This window comes from Bufo bufo, chromosome 4 (assembly GCF_905171765.1).
Source record: "Bufo bufo chromosome 4, aBufBuf1.1, whole genome shotgun sequence".
Lineage (NCBI taxonomy): Eukaryota > Metazoa > Chordata > Amphibia > Anura > Bufonidae > Bufo > Bufo bufo.
This window is the reverse complement of record NC_053392.1, coordinates 302,452,730-302,477,948: the sequence shown is the minus strand read 5'-3', so window position 1 is coordinate 302,477,948 and position 25,219 is coordinate 302,452,730. Positions and strand designations below refer to the sequence as shown.

At 44.5% G+C, this 25,219-nt stretch overlaps 1 protein-coding gene across 2 annotated transcripts in view; it reads left to right on the top strand.

Annotated features, from left to right (window-relative positions):
* The first annotated feature begins 13,519 nt into the window (after positions 1 to 13,519).
* GJB7 (gap junction protein beta 7) overlaps positions 13,520 to 25,219 on the top strand; it is a 36,775-nt gene continuing 25,075 nt past the window's right edge. Inside the window, exons 1-2 of one of the 2 annotated variants that reach the window (XM_040428741.1) lie at positions 13,520 to 13,656; positions 23,406 to 23,545. The gene's annotated coding sequence lies outside the window, so the exon portion shown is untranslated. The remainder of the gene's footprint in view (positions 13,657 to 23,405; positions 23,546 to 25,219) is intronic. The other variant, XM_040428740.1, reaches the window with a different exon arrangement.

The window sequence follows — 25,219 nt, the reverse complement described above, 5'->3', positions numbered from 1 at the left end:
TCAGTTTTTTTCGCCGGAGATAAAACCATAGCATGCTACGGTTTTATCTTTTGCCTGATCAGATCAAATGACTGAACTGAAGACATCCTGATGCATCCTGAACGGATTGCTCTCCATTCAGAATGCATGGGGATAAAACTGATCAGTTCTTTTCCAGCATTGAGCCCTTTTGGTGGAACGCAGTGCCGGAAAAGAAAAACGCTAGTATGAAAGTTCCCTAACCCTAATACAACCGTCTGCATCCGTTATGAACGGATTCGGTTGTATTTAACATTGCCAAGACGGATCCATCATGAACTCCATTTCACACCAGTGTTTTTGCTGGATCCGGCAGGGTTCAGCGAATACGCTTCAGTTACTGATAATACAACCATCTGCATCCGTTATGAACGGATCCGGTTGTTTTATCTTTATCATAGCCAAGACAGATCTGTCATGAACTCCACTGAAAGTCAATGAGGGACGGATCAGTTTTCTATTGTGTCAGAGAAAACGGATCCGTCCCCATTGACTTGCATTCCAGGACGGAAAGCTCTCCAGTATGAGAACGGAACGGATGCATTTTGGAGCATTCCGTTCTGTTTAGTTACGTTTTATCCCTATTGACAATGAATGGCGACAAAAAGGAAGCTTTTTATTCCAGTAGTGAGATCCTATGACCCAATACCACCTGAGTGCATAACTCCCAACTATTTGGATGGTTAAAGAAAATACTCATTAGCAGGGGTGGGATTCCCATTTTTAACAACAGGTTCCCTACTCAATGCAACAGTGGACACGCGGTGTCACTAGACATGTTTACATATACCAACACCCTATATATGCAACACACATACACATACAGTACAGACCAAAAGTTTGGACACACCTTCTCATTCAAAGAGTTTTCTTTATTTTCATGACTATGAAGGCATCAAAACTATGAATTAACACATGTGGAATTATATACATAACAAACAAGTGTGAAACAACAGAAAATATGTCATATTCTAGGTTCTTCAAAGTAGCCACCTTTTGCTTTGATTACTGCTTTGCACACTCTTGGCATTCTCTTGATGAGCCTCAAGAGGTAGTCATGAACTCCATTTAAAGTCAATGGGGAACAGATCAGTTTTCTATTGTGTCAGATTGTGTCAGGGAAAACGGATCCGTCCCCATGACTTGCATTGTGGGTCATGATGGATCCATCTTGTTCAGCATCTCAGGATGGAAAGCAAACCGCAGCATGCTGCGGTTTGCTATCCAGTATGAGAACGGAACTGAATGCATTTTGGAGCATTCCATTCAGTTACGTTTTGTCCCCATTGACAATAAATGGGGACAATACGGAAGCGTTTTTTCCCGGTAGTGAGACCCTATGACAGATCTCAATACCGGAAAATATTAGCGCTAGTGTGAAAGTAGCCTTACTTGAGGTAACTGACACATTTGACATGATGAGACTTAGAAGAGCAGCTAAGTCTAGGTCATCTGTTCTCTCACCTTCGCATTTATCAGTTATGTCCGGCTAGCTACTTCAGGCTAGAAGCCGGACACAACTGATGATATATGCGCACAGTACTTCAGTGCACAGTTCCGGCATCTATACCCTGATAGCGGCAGACAGGGTATGCAGCATTGTTTTTGTCTGGCATTATTATTATGTCCAAATTAATACACTGATATTGCCTAAAATATTGAAATGTGTGTTTCATCTTTAACTTTCTGCCTTTTGACGATCATTTCATCTTCAACTTGCACAGTAACAGTAATTATGACCAGGGGTGCCCAAACTTTTGCAAGACATTGTATGTGTATGTGTAATGGCACCTAGTGATAGACTGTGATGGACTGTTATGTGTGCCAATGTGCTTAAAGGGAACCTATTATGTTGAATATGGTGAGCTGCAGCAGCATGTTATAGAGCAGGAGGAGCTGAGCAGATTGATGTATAGTTTTATGGGAAAAGATTCAGTAAAACTAGAATTTTATACATTTACGGTATATTCCTGCTCATTCTGAGCTTTGAAGTCTACTCAACTCTTCCTGCTCATGGTGTTTGTAGCTTACATTGCATTTTCATGGTGACAGGTTCCCTTTAATATGCATAATATGCTTAATCCTTACATAGTGCATTGAATACTTGCCAGGAGAGTGGCACTCCGGTCCCCAAATTCTGGTGGTCATATGACCAGTCCTGTCCATCAGTGGCCTTGAATAACACTGCAAATAGACTGTGCATGTGCTAGTTCTCCTGTTTGTCTAAACTGTTAGTCAATGAAGACTACTGATGGACTTGTCATATAATCCACCATTAGCGGCCATTTTGGCCATGTGAGATGAAACGTCACTAATGCATGGGTGAATGGAAGTTCCAAAACTTGATTACTCCAGTCCTTTTGCCAATTTATGCAAAAGGTTTCCTTATATATAGTTCTACAGTATAGGCTACTTTCACACTCGTGTTTGGTGCAGGTCCGTCATGGATCTGAACAGACGGATCCGTTCAGATAATACAACCGTCTGCATCCGTTCAGAACGGATCCGTTTGTATTATCTGTAACATACCCAAACAGATCCGTCTTGAACACCATTGAAAGTCAATGGAGGACGGATACGTTTTCTATTGTGCCAGAATGTGTCATAGAAAACAGATCCGTCCCCATTGACTTACATTGTGTGTCAGGACGGATCCGTTTGGCTCAGTTTCATCAGAGGGACACCAAAACGTTGCAAGCAGCATTTTAGTGTCCGCCTCCAAAGCGGAATGGAGACGGAACGGAGGCAAACTGATGCATTCTGAGAGGATCCTTCTTCATTCAGTATGTATGTGTACGTGTAATGGCACCTAGTGATAGACTGTGATGGACTATTATGTGTGCAAATGTGCTTAAAGGGAACCTATTATGTTGTACATAGTGAGCTGCAGACAGCATGTTATAGAGCAGGAGGAGCTGAGTAGATTGATATGTAGTTTTATGAGAAAAGATCCGTTTTGGACCGCTTGTGAGAGCGCTGAACGGATCTCACAAACGGAAAGCCAAAACGCCAGTGTGAAAGTAGCCTTAGTTATACCGTAAATAAAACCAATTTAGTAATGTCAACACCTAAAAAAAAAAATCTTATCCATATTGCCTCCTTTGTTGGCTTGATTCATTTTTCCACCGTATTATACACTGCTTGTATCCAGGGGGTTACAACCACCGCTGCAGCGCAGATCTAAGGTGGCCTGGACGGGAGCTGCTGCACATGGGTATCTATATGAGCTCCCATGGTCCCGTCCACTAGAGAGGCTGGCGTCTTTTCCTATAGTATACAAGCACGGCCACCACTGCTGGATTGCAGGGTGGTTGTGCAGTATCCCAGGGGGTCAGTAGTGTAGCCTTAGGTATGCGGGGCTTTGTAGTGCAGGGCGACCCACTAACCTGGGATTCACTGTCGTCTTCAGTCGGGTCAATACTGGAACAGGCAGTTGATAAATGTCGTGACGCCAGTGCCAATCGAACGGTGGCACACCGTGTAGTGATAGGTGGAATAATGGAGCAATCCGGATATTTATATAACAGGTTAACTTTACTGAACGAGTTTGTAGTAGGGTGAACAGCCAGTGAATACAGTTCCAGAGTTATTCCACACTTTACCATACAGTTACAGCAGTGGTTCAGGCTTTTACTCACAGTCACAAAAAGACTAACTTCAAGGCAGGCCTCCTAGGATCAGGGATTTCCTCTTACGCTAAATGCAGCAATACCCTCAAGGTCCAGACACCCAAATCCTGGTGATAACCCTTGAGCAAAGGTTCTGTAGAGGTTTCCTTCTCTCCTGATGGCAGGCTCTATCTTTGGAGTTCTTCAGGTATAATTAACCTGGAAAACTGGGTGGGAATGATCCTCCACACCAGTAGTGAAATTTCTGCACTCCTTAATGAGTCCTGAATCTCACAGCACTAACTCTAGCAACTTCCAACTAACTCCCTAGGCTAGGCCCTAGCCTATTTGTACTAAACTGGGGGCCCCCTCTGCTGGCTGGAATAAGAATTGCCTGCAGCAGGCCTAACTTTCTTAAAGGGAGATACACATTATAATATAGCAGTGTCGGGTAACCTACCCGTATGCTGCACACCCCCAGACTTTAACGTGAGTAAGGCCTCGTACTCACACACACACCTTCCTGAACCGGCATAATATGGTACATAATTTAAGCATTACATTATAAATATGATAAATAATTATTTCACACAGAAGATATAACATTTGTAACTCAATGAACAAATGACGCAAGGGAAAGGGGTGTTTTCTTGCTTCTTAGACACGGCCGCTGACCTGGCACAGCGGACTAAAGGTGAACCAGGTTAGTCCATTTTTTCTTGGTTGCAGTATAATAACGGAACTACACAGGGGTTTCCTGCGGATGTATAACAGGCAAGGACTCACGTGGAGGAGTCCATTCTTGCGCACAAACGTCAAGCAAGCTATTTCCAGTAGTAACTGCTCGGGAGGAGACACCACCAGCATAGTCAAAGTCCCCTAAACGGACTGGCGGACGTCCCCTGTTCATCCGGGTGGACCTTCTCAACACAGGGGTCTCCTCTTCCCTTAGCATCGAGATAGAAGAGAGAGGAGCAACAGGAGAGTCTCCATCAGTGAGACCCTGGTCAGGAACAACAGGAACAACTAGATCCCCTAGAAGGGGGACTGGATCCGGGGCATCTTGAACCGGCTCTTCTGGAGGTGAAGATACAGTAGGTGCCGGAGCGGGCACCAACAAATTCAACCATGGTGTCAGGAGCCAATGCATGGGATCAGTGTCATACCTTAGATTACCGACAGCCTGCATAGGATCCTCGGGCTGTATTGATGGCTCTGACACAGGTGATTCAGATCTAGAACTCTCAGCACTGGGTTCTTGCGTCAGGCAGAGCTTTAACCGGTTTCTGTGCACAATTTGGGATCCCCTGCCTTCCCGGGTGATCTCATAAGTGTGGGTCCCAGCATTTGGGATTGCAGTGACAACATAGGGACTCTGCTCCCATTTACTGTCCAGTTTACTTGTACGGCGGTTATTTTTCAACCACACCACAGCCCCTATTGTCAAGGGTTCTGCATGGGCTGCTTGATCATAGTCTCTCTGCTGTCGGTCTCTAGCATAATCCATACGTTCCTGAACAATGGCTTTGGCCGTATTCAATCGCCTTTGGTGCTCAGCAACCCAGTCGGTATTAGGTAAGGGGTTGATGCAATCAGGTACGTGTATGTCCAAGGAGTGATCAGCAGGCAATGTCCCTTGGCGCCCAAACATCTAATAAAAAGGGGTATACCCAGTGGAACAATGGATGGTATGGTTGTACGTGTACATGAGCTGTGGCAACAGACTGGGCCAATCTCCTCTGGTTTCAGGAGGCACGGCCCTCAGCATCTCTATCAAGGTCTGATTCATCTTTTCACACAATCCGTTACCTTGAGGATGGTAGGCTGTTGTCCGGATCTTCTTGCAGTTGTGTAAGCGGCACAGTTCATGGAACAGATGGGACTCAAAAGCAGGTCCTTGATCGGTGAGGATCTTTTCTGGACATCCGTAGGGCAGGAGGAAGTGTTTCCAGAACAGTTCGGCTGTAGTCTTGGCCGTCTGGTCTCTCACAGGCACCGCTACAACAAACTTAGTGAAGTGGTCAATAATAGTCATGGCATAAGCATACCCTGAGCGACTAGGCTCCAACTTCACATGGTCGATGGCGACAAGTTCAAGAGGACGGGTACTTACAATGGGTCTCAGTGGTGCCCTCTGGTCGTGGTGCTCACTTCGTTTTAAGGCACAGGCTACACACTCCCGACACCACCTCTCAATGTCTTCTTTCATGCCCACCCAATAAAACTGCTGGCGGATATTAGCCTCAGTCTTTTGGACCCCAAAATGACCGGATTGATTGTGGTACATCTCCAACACCATACCTGCATCTCGTCGGGGTATGAGAACCTGGTGCACTCTTTCGTTGGATACTGGGTCTAGGCTTCTCCGTAGCAATAGGCCCTTTTGTATGAAGAGCTGATGGCGCTGTCTCCACAGTTTGATGAGCTCTGGATTTGCACTCTTACGCCTAATCCTCTCAGGGGCTCTGCCACTAGTAATAAAATCCAACAACTCACCCAGCACTCTACTTTCAGACTGTAATTTCACCCACCTTTCCTCTTTGGGCTCAGGCCTACTGGAGGGTGAAGGGGCTGCGGCTCTGTCATTGGTAGCTCGAGCCTGATCCTGTTGAGCAAACTTGTTATAGAAGGCCGGCATTTCTACATCTTCCCAAGCATCCCGCCCATCATCAGGAGCTGTCTCTGTGGGAAGCCTGGATAAAGCATCAGCATTGTCATTAGTACGTCCAGCACGGTATTTTACAGAGAAATCATAGTTGGCGAGGCGAGAGGCCCATCTCTGCTCCAAGGCCCCCAATTTAGCTGTATTTAGATGCGCCAGAGGGTTATTGTCGGTGAATGCAATGAATGGGGTGGCGGCCAGATAATCTTTGAATTTCTCCGTCACTGCCCACACTAATGCCAGGAACTCTAGTTTGAAGGAACTATAATTCTGGTCATTTTTCTCAGCTCCTTTCAGGGAGCGGCTTGCATAAGCTATCACTCTTTCTTTTCCCTCTTGGATCTGGGCCAACACAGCTCCCAGGCCTCGCTTGCTCGCATCGGTATAAAGATGGAATGGTTTGCTGTAGTCTGGATAACCTAACACAGGAGGCTCGGTCAGTTTCTTTTTTAACAATTGGAACGCTATTTCCCTTTCCTCATTCCACTCAATGGGCACAGGAGTTCTAGGACTTTTCTTGGGTTGCCCCCTCAGGAGTTCCTGGATAGGATCAGCTATTTGAGCAAAATGGGGGATAAAACGTCTATAGTAGCCTGCAAAACCAAGGAAACTCCTCACCTCTTTGACGGTAGTGGGGACCGGCCAATTACGGACAGCCGCTAGCTTATCCGGGTCAGGTTGCACGCCCTCTTCGCTTACCACATGCCCCAGGTATTTTACTGCAGGTTTGAGCAAGTGACACTTGGATGGCTTTACTTTCAAGCCATATTTGATGAGGATTTCAAATACTTCTGCTAAATGTTTCAGATGGTCCTCATATGTTTTTGAGTACACAATGACATCATCTAGATACAGCAGCACTGTTTCGAAGTTTTTGTGACCCAAACACCGCTCCATTAGTCTCTGGAAAGTCCCTGGGGCATTACACAGCCCGAACGGCATACAATTGAATTCAAACAGGCCCATGGGAGTGGTGAAAGCAGTCTTTTCCCTATCTGCAGGGGCCATGAGTACTTGCCAGTAGCCACTGGTCAAGTCCAATGTGGAGAAATAGGCGGAGGAGCCCAGAGCAGTTAGTGACTCCTCAATGCGGGGCAGTGGGTATGCATCTTTGTGGGTTATTTGGTTAATTTTCCTATAATCCACACAGAAACGGATACCACCATCCTTCTTCTTTACAAGGACCAGGGGGGCAGCCCACGGGCTACGGCTGTCCCGGATTACATTAGAGTCTTTCATCTCTTGGATCATTTCTTTTACAGTCTGATATGAAGTAGGCGGTAAGGGTCTGTATCTCTCCTTGATAGGAGGATGAGAGCCAGTAGGTATGGTGTGTTGTATGGCACTAACCTCTCCATAATCAGTAGCATGTTTACTGAAGGCCTGGTGGTACTCTTTGACAAGCTGTAGGATCCCTTCTTGTTGATGTTGGGGGGTAGTCTCGTCCCCTACATGGAGCTCTTCCCACCAGGGCACTTGTGGCTGGGTCACCGACGGACGTCCCCTGACTGCAGCTGGCGGCTTTTCTGTCACTGGAAGACGAATGATGTCTTGGAAGGACACCTGGGAAAGCTGGGCAACACGGCAATGCTTAGTAAGCGCAACAGGATGATCACTCAGGTTAATCAGACGGACAGGTACTTTACCTTGGGAGACGTTCACCAGGCACTTGGCAGCTCTCACATAAGGGTAGTTCTCCATCTGGATTGGTTCCACCAGGGCTGGATAATCTTGGCCTTGGACTCCCAGGATAGCACGACACCATAAAAGAGTTTGAGAATTAGGAGGCAAAGTCACAGGCTTAATATCACGGATCCTGGCAGTACAAATTTCTCCTTTCCCATTAGCAAACCTCTGCTGAGCACTTAACACAGTAATAGTCTTCTGAATCACCCTCTTGGATGCAGAGTAAGCAGTGGGCAAAGTCTGGTGTAATGCGGCAAGTATTTCAGAATAACAGTTTTTGAAGACATTGGTGCCTAGAATGACAGGATGTCCTCCTCTGTCGCCGGCCTGTACTACTATCACCCCCTGTTGAGGCAAGGTTACTTCTCCCACCTGCAGGGTGGGTTCCCAGTATCCATGAATCTTTATCGCCAGCAATGGCAAACCGGTAATCTCCACCCAGGATTCAGGCGGCTGGGTTAACTGGTTAGTGTCCCAGAACTTTTCAAATGCGGGCAGCTGAATGGTAGTGACCTGGGACCCAGTATCTAATAGGGCTTCAAAGGAGACCCCGTTGATCCTTATATTGATTTTAGGATGGGATCCTACATACCGGGGCATCCAACTTGGATCCTTTGGACCTAGTGTTCTACCTCCCGAGGAGCGGTCCTCAGCCTCGAGGGTAGCCCGTTTAACTGCCAGCACGTGGATTCTTTTTACAGTATTTACACACATCTTGCGATCTTTGGAACGATCTCTATTACGCCTCCCAGGATCCCTGGGGTGAGTCTCTTGGTATGGAGGTGAGAACGGCTTAGGAGGTGACAGGAACTCTTCCTCTGACATTATGGGTTTTTCCCATTCCTCTATCTTTCTGCACACTCTCTCCAGACTTTTAGTGAGGTGATTTACCTGTTCTGTCAGCATGGCAATAGTATCGGTAGCTGAAGCTTGAACAGCTTGACCGGCCTCAGCCTGGTTAGTGCTAAGCGGTTTTGGCCTGCAGGCTGATGACTCAGGTGGGGTGCTCAACTCAGTAGATACTGCTGACCCCAGAATTCTTATAGCCAGCTCTTTAAAGTCCAGAAAGGTACTGTTAGGGTGCTGGGCTGACAGCATCTTTAATTGGGTCCTTATTTGCTCACTAGACACCCCTGTGATAAATTGTTCCCTCAGGGTCTGGTCCTGATTATCAGCCTCCTTGGGATCTATCTGGATTACAGCCCCCAAAGCCTCCTGAAGTGATAGGGCATAGTCACGGAGGGACTCACCGGACTTCTGTTTCTTGCCAAAGAAGTGCATCTTTATCTCTGAGGCAGTCCTGGTTTCAAAAGTGGCCCTGAGGCGGGTGAATATTTGCTCTAGAGTACTCCGCTCAGCAGCAGGCCAGGATAATACCTCTCTGCGGGCAGCTCCCTCCAGTTGTGCTAGCAGGATTTCCATCTGCTGTTCGGCATTTATGGGGTACAGTTTGAATAATGCCAGCAACTTTTCTTTAAAGTCTCTTAAGGTATGGGTCTCCCCTTTATAGCGGGGGAACCATGGGGCCCCAAAATAGTAAGGCATGGTAAAGGGCATCATGCTGGGGGCTATAGGATGATTAGGAGCCGCAAGCTTTCCCGGGGCCGGCTGCTCGGGAACTCCCGGTTCTGACATGTTAGTTTATTAAGATGTGGCCGCTGGCGACTAAAGGGGCCGGAACAATCCCCTTCCCTCCGGTTACAAGTCCTTACCGGTATCGCCGGGCTTGCGCAGGCCAAGTCTCGAGAGATTCCGGACGTCCTGTGTACGCGGTGACGTTGCTGACGTAGAAGAAGTCGGGCCGCGTCGGTGCGATGATGAAGAGGGGCGGGATTCTCTATGTCTTTGAAGGGATCCGCCCACGAAGGTCCTCAGCAGCACGGGAAACTTTACTCCAGGCGGCCGGTGGCCATCTTGGTCACCATTCCCTGACAGCAAGCAGGGTTGTTGACAAGCTAATAAATTGTGATCCACAAACACGATTTCTCTCTCCCTGGGGGTAGCGCAACACAGCACAGCGCCTCCGATTCCTCCCAGGCACAATTGTAATCCACCGACTTGGAAATAAAGGGTACAGTCCTTGCAATACGGTGGTGGAATAGTTAAAGCACACAGTTCACACTTCTCTGCACTCCAGAAGCATGCGGATCCTGTTCGTGACGCCAAAAAGAGCGATGCAGTATCCCAGGGGGTCAGTAGTGTAGCCTTAGGTATGCGGGGCTTTGTAGTGCAGGGCGACCCACTAACCTGGGATTCACTGTCGTCTTCAGTCGGGTCAATACTGGAACAGGCAGTTGATAAATGTCGTGACGCCAGTGCCAATCGAACGGTGACACACCGTGTAGTGATAGGTGGAATAATGGAGCAATCCGGATATTTATATAACAGGTCAACTTTACTGAACGAATTTGTAGTTGGATGAACAGTCAGTAAATACAGTTCCAGAGTTATTCCACACTTTACCATACAGTTACAGCAGTGGTTCAGGCTTTTACTCACAGTCACAAAAAGACTTACTTCAAGGCAGGCCTCCTAGGATCAGGGATTTCCTCTTACGCTAAATGCAGCAATACCCTCAAGGTCCAGACACCCAAATCCTGGTGATAACCCTTGAGCAAAGGTTCTGTAGAGGTTTCCTTCTCTCCTGATGGCAGGCTCTATCTTTGGAGTTCTTCAGGTATAATTAACCTGGAAAACTGGGTGGGAATGATCCTCCACACCAGTAGTGCAATTTCTGTACTCCTTAATGAGTCCTGAATCTCACAGCACTAACTCTAGCAACTTCCAACTAACTCCCTAGGCTAGGCCCTAGCCTATTTGTACTAAACTGGGGGCTCCCTCTGCTGGCTGGAATAAGAATTGCCTGCAGCAGGCCTAACTTTCTTAAAGGGAGATACACATTATAATATAGCAGTGTCGGGTAACCTACCCGTATGCTGCAGTTGTAGCCACTGGAAACTAGCAGTGCATAATGTGATTGAAAAATGAATCCAGCCAGCAAAGGAAGCAATATGGACAATCACAATACATTAGTAAGTATCTTGTATTAACTTTCACTACATGATAAATGCCATTTGCTCAAGTGAGACAACCCCTTTAAACAGAAATAAAAGCTTGGATTGCAGTAATTTGCAGGATACAATAAAATTTCTAAAAACGGTCAAGGTAACATGAAAACAAGATTTTTTTTGCTCTTAAGCCCAGTTGACATTTGCATATCTTGCAAGTTTGTTTCATTTGGAGGGACAATTCATCTGCTCAACCACTGCTGATTGGGCACATCGTGCAGCATAAGGGTCCATTCACACGTCCGTAGAATAGGTCCGGATCCGTTCCACAACATTGCGGAATGAATCCAGACCCATTTATTCTCTATAGGGCCAGAAGAGATGCGGACAGCACACAGTGTGCTATCCGCATTTCCGGAGAGCGGCCCCGATCTTCCGGTCCGCGGCTCCCGAAAAAAATAGAACATGTTCTATTCTTGTCCGCAATTGCGGAAAAGAATAGGCAGTTCTATGGGGGGTGCCGGCCGGGTGTATTGCAGATCCGCAATACACTACGGACGTGTGAATGGACCCTTAAGGCTCATTCACACGACCGTGCCGTTTTTTGTGGTCCGCAAATTGCAGATCCGTAAAAAACAGATGCCGCCCATGTGCCTTTCGCAATTTGCAGATCGGACCAGGAGGCCCATTATAGAAATGCCTATTCTTGTCCGCAAAACATAATTTTTGCGGGGCCATGGAACGGAGCAACGAATGCGGACAGCACACGGATGCGGACCCATTGAAATTAATGGTTCCGTATACGGCCCGTATACGGAACGCAAAATACGTTCTTGTGAACAAGCCCTTAATCTGATGACCAGGCATGGTATTCAGCCAGTTCCTTCCAGTTCTCCAGATCCGGTTGTTAAAATTACAACTGGATCAGAGAACCGCGTTAGGCTACTTTCACACTAGCGTTAATATTTTCCGGTATTGAGATCCATCATAGGGTCTCAATACAGGGAAAAAAACGCTTCCGTTTTGTCCCCATTTATTGTCAATGGGGAAAAAACGTAACTGAACAAAACGGAATGCTCCAAAATGCATTATGTTCCGTTCACATATAGGAGCTGCGGTTTGTTTTCTGTCCTGGGATGGGGAGCAAGATGGATCCGTCATGACCCACAATGCAAGTCATGGGGACGGATCAGTTTTCTCTGACACAATAGAAAACGGATCTGTTCCCCATTGACTTTCAATGGAGTTCATGATGGATCCATCTTGGGTATGTTAAAGATAATACAACCGGATCCGTTCATAACAGATGCAGATGGTTGTATTATCAGTAACAGAAGCGTTTTTGCTCAACCCTGCCGGATCCAGTAAAAACGCTAGTGTGAAAGTAGCCTTACCGTTCTCCGGCGGCACAGCAGCTGGAGATGTTCACTTCCATTGCTTTGCGCACCGCTGATAGTTTAGCTCCTTAGTTGGGTGGTATGTGTGTGTACCATGTATATGGTGTATGTATGTGTATGTGTGTTGCATATATAGAGTGTTGGTATATGCATATATAGAGTGTTGGTATATTGGGGAAGATCTCTTACTTTCACACTAGCGTTAATATTTTCCGGTATTGAGATCCATCATAGGGTCTCAATACAGGGAAAAAAACGCTTCCATTTTGTCCCCATTTATTGTCAATGGGGAAAAAACGTAACTGAACAAAACGGAATGCTCCAAAATGCATTATGTTCCGTTCACATATAGGAGCTGCGGTTTGTTTTCTGTCCTGGGATGGGGAGCAAGATGGATCCGTCATGACCCACAATGCAAGTCATGGGGACGGATCAGTTTTCTCTGACACAATAGAAAACGGATCTGTTCCCCATTGACTTTCAATGGAGTTCATGATGGATCCATCTTGGGTATGTTAAAGATAATACAACCGGATCCGTTCATAACAGATGCAGATGGTTGTATTATCAGTAACAGAAGCGTTTTTGCTCAACCCTGCCGGATCCAGTAAAAACGCTAGTGTGAAAGTAGCCTTACCGTTCTCCGGCGGCACAGCAGCTGGAGATGTTCACTTCCATTGCTTTGCGCACCGCTGATAGTTTAGCTCCTTAGTTGGGTGGTATGTGTGTGTACCATGTATATGGTGTATGTATGTGTATGTGTGTTGCATATATAGAGTGTTGGTATATGTAAACATGTCTAGTGACACCGCGTGTCCACTGTTGAGTAGGGAACCTGTTGTTAAAAATGTGAATCCCACCCCTGCTAATGAGTATTTTCTTTAACCATCCAAATAGTTGGGAGTTATGCACTCAGGTGGTATTGGGGAAGATCTCTTACACTTCACTTTTTGTTTCAAAGATAACATATGGGTGTGGGCACACATTTCTTATGCGCTTCCAAATTCCTATTGGACAAGAGGTAAGTTTATGCTGCTTTTATTTGTGTAGTAAATATACAATGGTTTTTTATCAACCTCCTCGGGTTCTTATGTTCTTTCGCAACAGCAGAGGTGTTCTTTTCTGACTAATACACACAACAGATGATCAGGTTACACTTGTTCGCCATCCCTTAGTAACAGCGTTGTGGCTTTGTGACAGGCGGAGGAAATGGTTTTAGTATGAATGTTTAATGCGTTGAGCATGCTGTAGGCTTTCCGTCTTTACTCACACGTCAGGTAGGTCTTTATCATTTTCTCAGTGTTATTATGATTATTCCTTTTACCCGGGGAACACACACAAGGTCAGGAAGATGTGGCTGTGCTCTGTATTTAGTGTGTGACCATCATGTTTTCGACTGATTATACTTCTGTGGGTTGTCTAGAACATTTTACCATTCATTATTTTGGATCTGATAGTATTTCAGTAAACCTTCCAGCAAGAGGTGGATAGGTTTTTCTCTGGCATCATGTATTGTTGTTACGGTCTGGAAAATATGAGCATGGCTTTCTGCATAACCGAGAGCAGTAACTGAAGACATTCATTTATTTAATACTGTACAGATTAGCAGTAACAGTTCTAATTTCTACATAGTTTTGCAACGTATTATCTACTGGGGGCATTTCAAGAAATTGTTCTCGTCTGGCTCCGATACAGTGTCAATATCATTCATTTACATTTAGAATTCTTCTATATGTTTGCTGATCATATCTTTTCTTGTAGGCTAGTCTATGCTTATCAAATTAGATAGTAGTGTGTATTTTACATACTGTTAGATGACAAAATGGAAGAAATATATTAGTAACATTTATCAATATAGAACTCTCCCCCATGCGATTGGTAATAATTACTGACTTGTTTTTTGTTTCTGCCAAAACAAACTGAAATTGCATTCTCATGAGGACAGCTCTGTAGCAGGCAATGCAATTTCTCAAGGGTAAGCTGACATGCTTGACTATCATCTGCATAAAAATGATTCCTTAAAGGGTTGGCCACTTTCTGGCTACTTGTGACCAATGTGTATGTAAAATGACTTTATGGCACTAAGCAGTACAGCCTTTGTTGATATTCTTAGCCATTTGCTGTATTTCAAAAGCCATGCCCCCTTGTTAGGCAAATCTTCTGTGTGGTCCACACAGAGGTCCTGTCCATAAGATGTATGCCGATGGAGGGTCATGTGACCAGGCAAATCATCCCCATATGATGTCTCCTCCATTCAAACACACTGCACCTGTTCTAAACTCCCAACAGTACAAGTGCAGATGGCAGGTGCAGTATATTTAAACATCACATGGAGGTGATTTGCCTGGGCACATGATCCTCCATCAGCAGCCATTTTATTGACAGGACCTCAATGCGGACAGCACAAAAGACTTGGCAAACACGGGGTCATAACTTATCAATTATAGAAAATGGTGCAGAATTTTAACAAAGGCTATATTAGTAAGATGACTATATGGCACTAACACATTGGTCATCAGTAACCAGAAAGTGGTCAGCCCCTTTAAAGTGTACATATACATATGTTCGAGTAAAACAGTGGGGTGTAAAACACTACATCAGTTTAACTTAAAGGGGTTATCCAAGTCCTGTAATGCCCCCCATAATATATGACTGAGCCCCTCACAGAAGTTGTACTTACCTCGCTCCCCAGCACCCACGCCGCTTCTCATACCGGCATAGCCGCTGCTGCAGCTTCTTGTCGCGCGGATGAATACATCTGGGAGCCAATAGCATGCCACGTTGGGAACGAGCCTCCCTAGCGTCACGGGTGCCGGGGAGTGAGGTAAGTACAACCTCTTTGAGGGGCCCGGGCATATGGGGGGTGGGGGCATTAGAGAACTTGGATAACCCCTTTAATGAGAATGGTTGATAATTAAGTATAGATATTGATTTTTAGTGATGTATTAATCACTGCTGTCTTACTCTTGATCATTGATAATAATTACAGTGGGGCAAAAAGTATTTAGTCAGCCATCAATTGTGCAAGTTCTCCCACTTAAAAAAATGAGAGAGTCCTGTAATTTTCATCATGGGTACACTTCAACTATGAGAGACAGAATAGGGGAAAAGAATAAAGGAAATCACATTGTAGTATTTTTTATGAATTAATTGGTAAATTCCTCGGTAAAATAAGTATTTGGTCACCTACAAACAAACAAGATTTCTGGCTCTCACAGACCCGTAACTTCTTCTTTAAGAGGCTCCTCTGTCCTCCACTCATTACCTGAATTAATGGCACCTGTTTGAACTTGTTATCAGTATAAAAGACAACTGTCCACAACCTCAAACAGTCACACTCCAAACTCCACTATGGCCAAGACCAAAGAGCTGTCGAAGGACACAAGAAAAAAAATTGTAGAAATTCACCAGGCTGGGAAGACTGAATCTACAATAGGCAAGCAGCTTGGTGTTAAGAAATCAACTGTGGGAGCAATTATTAGAAAATGGAAGACATACAAGACCACTGATAATCTCCCTCGATCTGGGGCTCCACGCAAGATCTCACCCCGTGGGGTCAAAATGCTCACAAGAACGGTGAGCAAAAATACCCAAACCACACGGTGGGACCTAGTGAATGACCTGCAGAGAGCTGGGACCAAAGTAACAAAGGCTACCATCAGTAACACACTACGCCGCCAGGGACTCAAATCCTGCAGTGCCAGACGTGTCCCCCTGCTTAAGCCAGTACATGCCCGCGCCCGTCTGAAGTTTGCAAGAGAGCATTTGGAAGATCCAGAAGAGGATTGGGAGAATGTCATATGGTCAGATAAAACCAAAGTAGAACTTTTTGGAAAAACTCAACTCGTTTTGTTTGGAGGAGAAAGAATGCTGAGTGGCATCCAAAGAACACCATACCTACTGTGAAGCATGGGGGTGGAAACATCATGCTTTGGGGCTGTTTTTCTGCAAAAGGACCAGGACGACTGATCCGTGTAAAGGAAAGAATGAATGGGGCCATGTATCGTAAGATTTTGAGTGAAAACCTCCTTCCATCAGCAAGAGCATTGAAGATGAAAGATGGCTGGGTCTTTCAGCATGACAATGATCCCAAACACACCGCCTCGGGCAACGAAGGAGTGGCTTCGTAAGAAGCACTTCAAGGTCCTGGAGTGGCCTAGCCAGTCTCCAGATCTCAACCCCATAGAAAACCTTTGGAGGGAGTTGAAAGTCCGTGTTGCCCAGCAACAGCCCCAAAACAGATCTGCATGGAGGAATGGGCTAAAATACCAGAAACAGTGTGTGAAAACCTTGTAAAGACTTACAGAAAACGTTTGACCTCTGTTATTGCCAACAAAGGGTATATAACAAAGTATTGAGATGAACTTTTGTTATTGACCAAATACTTATTTTCCACCATAATTTACAAATCCATTCTTTAAAAATTTAGACAATGTGATTTTCTGGATTTTTTTTTTTCTCATTATGTTTCTCATAGTTGAGGTATACCTATGATGAAAATTACAGGCCTCTCTCATCTTTTTAAGTAGGAGAACTTGCACAATTGGTGGCTGACTAAATACTTTTTCCCCACTGTAGGTTATATTCACATAGTGAATATACACGTCAGAAAAATCCACGGTGTATTGGCCAAGAAATCCAAGGGTGACTCTTGGATTTCTACCCCAGATGTATAGTTTTAACGTTGCATGTTCTTTCTTGACATGGTTCCAAATCATATGAATGGCAGCACAGATTCCCAATTAAGATCAGGGAACTTACAATGCACAAGGTTTTCCTGTATATATCTGTGCATAATACATTTGTGTGAACATGCCCTAAGTCAGTCTTTTACAAGTGGCACAAACACAGTTCCTTATGCAACTTTGTGATTCAGATTCACATTCTCTCTTTACTCCTTAAAAGTCCCTCTTGTTGACCCGATAAATGAATTGTATCAAATGGTCATCTCATAAACACAACCCCTGTCCATATGTTCTATTAAAGTAGATAACAATAAATTACTGAGTGAGAGGTCAGAACTGATGCATGTCTGCACTCTAGATGACCAAAAGTCAAAACATTATTCAGAAAGGGTTAATCCTAAAACATAACATTTAATAATAATGCAGATAAAATATGAAAGACTCCTAAATATAGTGTGCAAAGACAAACATTGGGATAGAGGGTGATGGGCCCCCAATTGACGCTATGGTAATTATCCCAAATGAAAAACATACAAAAGATATAAATATAAAGTGCGCGGCGGCACTAGAAACCAGCAGGTCCTACCGGTACCATGGTACGGACACCAGTGCGTTCACCGCCAGCTGAAATCGTTGGATGCCTATCCACAGATGATGTTCAAATAGACCAAAAATTCTGGCAGTGATGCACTGCTGTGCAGGGTCCCTGTTCAGGCCCTATGGCTGACTAACCGTATAACCCTGATACTAGATTATAAGTAGCAGCCTGACCACAGGACACTCGTCCTGACAAGGACGACCTTGTCCAGAACCTGTCCCTAAGATCTAAATTGCTATTTGTCCCTAAAGATCCACAAAACACTCCCAGTGTTTTGTGGATCTTTAGGGACATACAGTCAGGTCCATAAATATTGGGACATCGACACAATTCTAACATTTTTGGCTCTATACACAACCACAATGGATTTGAAATGAAACGAACAAGATGTGCTTTAACTGCAGAATGTCAGCTTTAGTTTGAGGGTATTTACATCCAAATCAGGTGAATGGTGTAGGAATTACAACAGTTTGCATATGTGCCTTCCACTTGTTAAGGGACCAAAAGTAATGGGACAATTGGCTTCTCAGCTGTTCCATGGCCAGGTGTGTGTTATTCCCTCATTATCCCAATTACAATGAGCAGATAAAAGGTCCAGAGTTTATTTGAAGTGTGCTATTTGCATTTGGAATCTGTTGCTGTCAACTCTCAAGATGAGATCCAAAGAGCTGTCACTATCAGTGAAGTAAGCCATCATTAGGCTGAAAAAACAAAACAAACCCATCAGAGAGATAGCAAAAACATTAGGAATGGCCAAAACAACTGTTTGGAACATTCTTAAAAAGAAGAAACGCACCGGTGAGCTCAGCAACACCAAAAGACCCGGAAGACGACGGAAAACAACTGTGGTGGATGACTGAAGAAATCTTTCCCTGGTAAAGGATACACCCTTCACAACAGTTGGCCAGATCAAGAACACTCTCCAGGAGGTAGGTGTATGTGTGTCAAAGTCAACAATCAAGAGAAGACTTCACCAGAGTGAATACAGAGGGTTAACCACAAGATGTAAACCATTGGTGAGCCGCAAAAAGAGGAAGGCCAGATTAGAGTTTGCCAAATGACATCTAAAAAAGCCTTCACAGTTCTGGAACAACATCCTATGGACAGATGAGACCAAGATCAACTTGTACCAGAGTGATGGGAAGAGAAGAGTATGGAGAAGGAAAGGAACTGCTCATGATCCTAAGCATACCACCTCATCAGTGAAGCATGGTGGTGGTAGTGTCATGGCGTGGACATGTATGGCTACCAATAGAACTGCTTCTCTTGTATTTATTGATGATGTGATTGCTGACAAAAGCAGCAGGATGAATTCTGAAGTGTTTCAGGCAATATTATCTGCTCATATTCAGCCAAATGCTTCAGAATTCATTGGACGGCGCTTCACAGTGCAGATGGACAATGACCCAAAGCATACTGCAAAAGCAACCAAAGAGTTTTTAAAGGGAAAGAAGTGGAATGTTATGCAATGGCCAAGTCAATGACCTGACCAGAATCCGATTGAGCATGCATTTCACTTGCTAAAGACAAAACTGAAGGGAAAATGCCCCAAGAACAAGCAGGAACTGAAGACAGTTGCAGTAGAGGCCTGGCAGAGCATCACCAGGGATGAAACCCAGCGCCTGGTGATGTCTATGCGTTCCAGACTTCAGGCTGTAATTACTGTGTAATGAAGTCAGGCGGCACAGCGTACTGGTTGAGGGGTGCTCGGTTTGTGTGGAGGTAATCCCAAAATCAGAAGAATGAAAGAAAACCGGCACTCCCAAAAATCTTTGCTGGTGATAGATTTATTGGTCACTCATATATGAGTGACCAATAAATCTATCACCAGCAAAGATTTTTGGGAGTGCCGGTTTTCTTTCATTCTTCAGGCTGTAATTGACTGTAAAGGATTTGCAACCCAGTATTAAAAGTGAAAGTTTGATTTATGATTAATATTATGTCCCATTACTTTTGGTCCCTTAACAAGTGGGAGGCACATATGCAAACTGTTGTAATTCCTACACCGTTCACCTGATTTGGATGTAAATACCCTCAAATTAAAGCTGACGGTCTGCAGTTAAAGCACATCTTGTTCATTTCATTTCAAATCCATTGTGGTGGCGTATAGAGCCAAAAATGTTAGAATTGTGTCAGTGTCCCAATATTTATGGACCTGGCTGTATAGCAATTTAGATCTGACAATGGTGTTTGTATCATTGACAGAATCTATAATGGAGGGTCCTAACAGACCCTAAAATCCAGATGTGAACACAGTTATGAACACTAAAATACACAGGGGGGACTGGGAACTTAAATTGGCCCTTGGAAAAAAAAAAGTGGCTCTATGTTGTAGGGTGTCCAAATTGACAGAAGGTGAGGCAACACAAATAGGTGGGGCCAGCAATACCATAGCGCAAAATGCCAGCCTAACAGAACCATATATTGCCCCAAAACCTGTGCTTCTGTTGTGGCTATCAATAGATGCCATTTTCTGTCCTCCTCCAGTTGTCGTTGATTTAGATATGGAGCAGGGGGTTCAGAGGGCATGTGTGGTCGCTGGTGGGTACATAAGTTTCTGATTCTTACAGCAATAATTACCACTGAGAGCTCATTATGTACCCGGCCAGTGGCAGAGAGGAGGGCTTGGGTGGCCCCATGGGCATCGGCACACCGGGAAATTTCCCTGTAAGGTCTATAGCCAATACACCCCTGAAAATGTGGCTATATTAGGGCTGTGCAAATGGAGCTTAAAATGGGTAGACTTTGTGAAGCAACCAATAACGTACTATAACACCCCCCAAAGTCACAGTCTGGGAGTAGAGGAAGATTTAAAAAGGTAAGTACCAGTATATTGTGTTTTTTTTAATCACAAATACTTTTCAGTTAAAATTAATTTCTAGGCCTGTGTAGCCCCAAACCTCAGTAATCAGCGCTCTGATGTCTTTTCACTCCTGCCTAATGTAAAGGATATGTCTGATAGGTGTGGGTCCCACTGCTGTGACTTGCATCTATAATGAAAACGGAGCCCTGAAATTGGTGGAGCGCGCACTGCGCATGCGCAGCCACCCTCCATTCATTTTCTATGGGGCGGTCAAAAATAGCTGAGCACTGGCTTGGCTATTTCCATCAGGACCACAATAGTGAATGGGAGCAGTAGCCAGTCATGTGTGGTGTGCTTCCATTAATGTCTATGGGGAGAGCGCTTGGTGGTGTTGAATCCTCCAGCCACCAATTTGCGGGGCTCCGTTTCTGATATAGGAGCGGGTGGGACCGGACTTATAAGACAATGGGGGCATATCCTAGCAATATGCCCCCATTGTCTGTTGTGAGACAACCCCTTTAATGGTCCTGCACACAACCATATTGTGCTAAAGTGGAAGCAGGGAAGCAGCTGCTTCAAGGCCTGACCTCAGAAGGGGCCCGCCCTGGAGGAAGACTGAAAGATTTTATTGTCAGGTCCCCCTCAACAATAATATACAGTGACAGTATATAAAGGGTCATGACATACAATATATACGTGTATGAAACGGATGAAGCGGCTGTCTGGTCTGAGAAAGCTATTTTCACTAGCGGCAGGAGTGAGGGTTGCATGGGAGGGGGCCCATTTAAAAATAAGTTTTAGTTATGTCACTGGTGCTATCCATTTTAAAATGAATAGCACACTGACCCATACATGTAAGTGGGGCTAATCACACATCTGTGATGTGAAATCTCACTGGAGGTCATGTTCTTGTCCATTTTTAATGACAAGAAAAGTCCTTTCTGTTGAAGGAAATGAGAATAATTTGAAGTGCATGCAGGAGCTCTAAGTTTTTCCAGGATCTGATACAACTGTGTGCATGAGGGCTTACCGGATATTGTTTGCCTCTTGTTAACCCATCTTAGGATCCCTGCACTGCAGGCAGCAGAGAAACATCTCATGCTAAGACATAGCCACATAAAGCAGAACCTACGTGACCGCTGAGCCCCCTTTCCAATGCTGCTAAAATATAGGTAATCTTGCAGCTAATCAGGCCTTTGCACATTCAGTTCCTGCTCCCTATTCCCTCTGGGCAGCTTGCTGTACCTGCTTAACAGACCGCATGTTTACCCCTCAGGTTGGAATTATAATGCATACAACATGCAGTTACACAGCTAATCACATGTTGTTCTGACTTTGTTTTCTTAGATTTGAAAGATGATGCGATTATCCTTTCGTGAGCAGTTGTGTACAGTATCAAGTAAAAGACTTACTGCACACATTAGAAACGTACATAATGGCAAAATATCTGCGTTGTCACTTTTAATGCTTCCAAATTCTTTTTTCTACATAAAAGGTGTGGATAAGTGCGACATGCTGGGTGCTTGAGAAAAAGTGTTGGATGTGAAAGCGCTGTTGGCCAGACTGTATGTATGCCAGGAAGTCCTGAAAATAAAGCATTTTGGCTCATTTTAATGGCGAGCGCGGTAGAACTATTTTCCCTTGGATGATTTCTATTATGAAATAACTGCCAGCACAACAAATTGATAGCATTATGGCTCTATTGGTCTCATTAGTGTGATACTACTATTGTTACTGGGGTCTGTTCAGCAGTACCAATGGAGAGTTCTCTGGTCAGGATTATGTACGGTATGAACATTAGTGCCCAGAAGTGATACAATAACTAGAAAGAGAAGGATAGCACACATAGGAACGATCGCAGAGCAAGGATAATAAAGTCGGCTAGTACTCCGCTCACCTGATCATGTTGCGCTCAGGGCGCAACAATCTGCTGAGGCCTAAATAAAGGTGCCACTCGTGAGCCCCACCAGATTGGATACTGGAATTTAGAAGTCCCCCTTCTTTTCTGAACTCCAGAAGTGATACAAATGATATTTGAACAAAAATTAGAGGAGAATGATTACTTACTCAAATTATAAAGGTGCTGGTTTTTCTCTTTGTAATGCTAAGTGTCTAATGTATATAAAAAAACATGCCTCTATTAAAAATTATTCTTCATGAGAACACCTTATAAATATATTTGCAGTGGTCATTTGTTAGTCTTGGAAGTTGGGTTCACAATATGCAATTTTTCCTTTTTTTATGTAATTTAAAACAGAAAAGAAAATTAGGAGTAGATTCAGTATGCAGCTAGATAAAGAACAGTGGATCTCACTGTCCCCTTGGCTTTCTTAGTTTCATTCACATTTTTTGTAGGGAAAAGTAATGTTAAAACTATAGATAGTGTTGAGCGAAGCATTCGAAGCGGAATTCGGTCCCAAGTTTAGGAAGACTGAATTTTTTTGCGCTTTGTGGTAATGAATCAGGTTTTCCTAAAATGGTGGCTGCATGTGTTACAAAGCAAAACTAAGTGTAGAGAAGACAAGCCCGGGAACACATGATCACCCATAATGCCATGCAGCCAGCCAACCCGCAGATAGCCATCCCCTGTTATGTCACAGCCTTATAAGACCCTTATCCTGCGCAGTCTCCACCACTGTACTGTGAGCTGAGCATAGGGAGGGACGTGGAAAACGCTCATGCACTAGGGACAGTGCTGCTGAAAACTATTAATAGAAGAATATTGGTGAGGGAGAGTGCAGGGAGACTTATTCTGTGTCAGTTTTGTTTATTTATTCCTACATCAGCTGTGAACTAAGATATGTAATTCAATACCAATAAGATGGAAACCTTTATTATTCCACTGCCAGCGTGCCAACCAATACCATCCAGTGTGCACCCGTTAGGGGGGGTTGGCCTTAATGATGACCATCCTCATCTTTTGCTGGCTTTACTTCCTAGAAAACTCAGCAAGATGCAGAGAGGAGGAGCTGGATGTTCCTGATGACATATTCTCATCGATATTAGATGTGGAAAAGGAGGAAAAGCAGATGGCAGAAGGGCTCCCACCTGTAGGGAAGGAGAGCGCTGGAGTTGGAGAGGTGGGTACAGCCCCTGTTCAAAGGTGTATTAAAGGTGCCGCGTAGCCATTCGCAATGAAGAAGGACTATATAGTGAGGTCTTAATTATTAAATGAAAGGCAACTGTGGGCTAATTGGCCACAAGGTTCTTCACCACATCACTGCTCCGTATGGCTGTACCCTAAGGCAAAGTCACCTGGGTATACCTGATTTATAGCAATTTGTGATTAATTAATTAGTAATGAATCAAATTTATTGTTGAACTGAGGCGAAGCTGGCAAATCGAATTTTTCAAAACTTCACTCATCTCTAGCTATGGAGTAAACTTGTTCCGCCACATAAATGATTGGTCAGATGTGACTATTCTGAAGAGAACAAGAAGAGAAATTCTGGAAACTGACCTTTTGAGGGAAGTGCATGAAAAAATTATGTATATTTATAGCCATCCATCTATCTATATTTGCTGCTTATGTTGTTTTATAGCAGGTTTTGTTCACACAGTTAAGGTTTTAGTTTGATGATGGATTTACGATAAAATTTATTAAAAGGGAATAGGGGTAATTTATTATGAAACCTTTCTGCTAGTTTTTGATGTTAAAATTTTTTTAAATTGCACGGCCCCGTTTTATGACTTTTCAAAAGACCTGTGTCTAAATCTAGGTGCATGTGTCATTTTTATGCCGTCCTAGACACTGGCGGGGGTAGAGTGGGGAATTAGTGGGGACAGGACAATCAGCCCCAGCAAACTCACTAACATTTATGCCAAGAAAGAGGACTAAATGATAACTAAAATCTACTCCAGTTAGGAGCTCGAATAAATTTCAATCTAGGCGCATGGACTGGTGGAGGATGCACCTAATTTATGATGAGGCCTGTGGCTGATCATAAATGCAGCACATCCTCCAGCAGCCAGGGGATATAGAAGATCGGTGCATGCTCAGCCCATTGCTATCACTGCACCTGCATTACTTGTTCCTGACACAGTCTTTGCTAAATGGAGGTGGAGTGGGCAGGCAGTTCAGGGTGTTTGTATGTCTAGTTTGGTGTTACATGTCTGGTGGTGTTTGGTGTCCAGCATGTTTGCTAGATATTCCCCTGTCTTACGTTTTCTTGTATCCTCTGGAAGGGGGTCTCTGGTTCCCCGGAGGGGGGATCAATTGTCCATACGCAGCTAAGTGTGTCCTGGATACCTGTGTGGTTGTTGTATGTGCTGTGTCCTTTATGTGTGTGGACATTATCACTTGTGCATGGGTTCCAGTCGGTGTGCCTGTGGCAGGTAAGTGTGTTGCATTCCTCGCTTACCTGCCTATTCCATATGCTGTATACGCTCTATACGCTCTCCTTTCTTTGCAGCTTGGCCGGTGGAGACTCCTGTTCGTCCGTGTTTTGGAGGAACAGGTAGTCTTTACCCTGCTCCTAGTCCAGGGATTTCCTGAGGGTTAGTAGGGCCCCGAGGTTCCAGAGTATGAGCCCTCCTACCTTCTGAGTTGGCTCATATGGTTAGGAGACAGGGCCAGAATTAGGGATGCTGTAGGAGGTGACCTGCTCCCTTATTCCCCCTCCTGGCCTTGTTGCTTCCAAGTTGCCTCCTCATTGTACGGTGGGGAGTTTCCCCCACTCCCCACCGTGACATTATGCCCATATGTACCTCTTCACAGTATAAATGCCCACATTATGCCCCTAATGGTAGTTATG